At 45.9% G+C, this 2,515-nt stretch overlaps 1 non-coding gene across 1 annotated transcript; it reads left to right on the top strand.

Moving 5' to 3' along the window:
* Nucleotides 1-1,803: 1,803 nt before the first annotated feature.
* On the top strand, nucleotides 1,804-1,944 carry LOC111725414. Its single transcript, XR_002773487.1, has one exon. It is a non-coding gene; the product is annotated as a U4 spliceosomal RNA (small nuclear RNA).
* The last annotated feature ends 571 nt before the right edge of the window (nucleotides 1,945-2,515 follow it).

Genomic DNA, 2,515 nt, shown 5'->3' with positions numbered 1-2,515 from the left:
TTTTTTTTTTTTTTTTTTTTGAGACAGAGTCTCACTCTGACACCCTGGGTTGAGTGGTGGCCTCATCCTAGCTCACAGCAACCTCAAACTCCTGGGTTCAGATGATCCTCCTGCCTCAGCCTTCTGAGCAGCTGGGACTTCAGGCACCCACAATGATGCCCAGCTAATTTTTCTATTTCTAGTAGAGAAGGGGTCTGGGCTCTTGCTCAGGCTGATCTCAAACTCCTCAGCTCAAGGGATCCTCCTGCCTCAACTTTCCAGAGTGCTAGGATTACAGACATGAGCCACGGTTGTTTTCTTTCTTTCTTTCCTTTTTTTTTTTTTTTTGAGACAGAGTCTCACTTTGTCACCCTGGATTGAGTGTCTGGTATCATACCTTACAGCAACCTCAAACTCCTAGGCTCAAGCGATCCTCTTGCCTCAGCCTGCCAAGTAGCTGGGATTACAGGCACCTGCCACAATGCTCGGCTAGTTTTTAGAGATGGGGCATCCATCTTGCTCAGGCTACTCTTGAACTAAACTCAGGCAGTCCACCCCCCCCGCCCCCAGCCTCCCAAAGTGCTAGGGCTATGGGCATGAGCCACTGCACCCAGCTCTATTTTCTTTCTTTCTTTCGTTCGTTCATTCATTTATTCTTTTTTCTTTTGAGACAGAGTCTCAGTTTGTTGCCCTCAGGAGATTGCCATAGGGTCACAGCTCACAGCAACCTCAAACTCTTGGGCTTAAGCCATTCTCTCGCCCCAGCCTCCCAAGTAGCTGGGACTACAGACGCCCGCCACAATGCCTGGCTATTTTTTGCTTCTAGTTATTGTTGTTTGGCAGGCCTGGGCTGGATTCGAACCCACCAGCTCTGGTATATGGCAGGCGCCAAGCCTCTTATTTGATTTCTTTTAATGTGTAAATCATAGATATAGGCCAACCAAGCACACTGGCTCACATGTTTAATCCTAGCACCTTGGGAGGCGAAGGCAGAAGGATCAGTGGAGGCCAAGAGTTGGAAAACTAGCCTGGTTAACATAGCAAGAACCTGGTAGCACCCATAGCTCAATGGGTAGGTTGCCGGTCACATACACCAAGGCTGGTGGGCACAAGCCAGCTAAACAATGGCAATCACAACAAAAAAAATAGCCCGGCATTGTGGTGGGTGCTTGTAGTCCCAGCTACTTGGGAGGTTGAGGCAAGAGAATCGCTTAAGACCAAGAGTTTCAGGTTGCTGTGAACTGTGATGCCATGGCACTCTACCCAGGGTGATAGCTTGAGACTCTGTCTCAAAAACAAAGAAAGAAAGAACATAGCAAAACCCTGTCTCTACAAAAATAAAAATCAAAAATTTCACTGAGTGGCTCAGCACTTGTAGCTCAGTGAGTAGGGCGCTGGCCATATACACCAAAGCTGGAGGGTTCAAGCCCGGCCCAGGCCTGCTAAATAATAATGACAACTGCAACCAAAAATACCAGTCATTGTGGTGGGCACCTGTAGTCAGGTGCCTCAGGAGATGGAGGCAAGAGAATGGCTTAAGCCCAAGAGTTTGCTGTGAGCTATGATGCCACAGTACTCTACCCAGGCAAGTACAACATAGTGAGACTCTGTCTCAAAAAAAAAAATCTTTTTTTCACCAGGTATGATGACGTCTACAATAGTCCCAGCCACTTGGGAGGCTGAGCCTACAGGATTGCCTAAACCCTGCTGTTCCAGGCAGCAGTGAGCTGTGATTGCACCACTGCACTCTAGCCTAGGCAACAGAGTGAGACCCTATCTCAAAAAAGTAAATAAATTAAAAAAAATTAATTAAAACAAAAGACAAGCTTTGCACATTGGCACTATCATAGCCAATGAGGTTTATCCGAGGCAGAATTATTGCTAACTGAAAACTTTTCCCAAAGCCCCACCATGACAACGTGAAATATAATCAGCATCGGCAATCTTGGGCAGTCTCTGTGGAGACTGAAAACAAGAAGGAATGAATGAATAAGTAAATAAAACAAAAACGGTTGCAGCAAACATTTTTTTCATGGCTATTTCCAAAATTTCTCTAGTAATGACACCAATTCTAAGATAATGGTCATATATCTGCAAAAACTTTAAAGTCATCCACTCACAGCACTGAACGCCCCAGTCCTCTTGACCCTTGTCTACCAGCACCTATCTAATTCTCTCACCCCTCTTGCCACTCCTCACTTATATTCCCTGCTGTTTCCTTAACTTGGCATATGCCTAGTCCATTCACCCTACTTCCATGCTCCGTGGCTCTGCTCTCACCGTCATGTCTCCTGGGATGGGTCCCAGATGGATTCCCTTGCCAGCCTTGGCTTCTCTCCTGAATTCATATCCTGCATTCCCATCAGTCAGTGGGACTTTTCTACCTATCTTGTTCAAACAAAAATTTCAATGTAACCAAGACATAATTCATCTCCTACTCACTAAACCATCTCCTCTATCTTTTCTCTTTCTGGGAATGGCCCAGAGTCTCCCATGAGCCAGGCTTCAAGCAGTGGAGTCTTTTTTTTTTTTTTTT

The sequence above is a fragment of the Otolemur garnettii genome, unplaced genomic scaffold (genome assembly GCF_000181295.1).
Source record: "Otolemur garnettii isolate 467f Iridium unplaced genomic scaffold, OtoGar3 scaffold00039, whole genome shotgun sequence".
NCBI lineage: Eukaryota > Metazoa > Chordata > Mammalia > Primates > Galagidae > Otolemur > Otolemur garnettii.
Note: the sequence above shows the minus strand (reverse complement) of the source record. Positions and strands in the feature narration are given on the sequence as shown.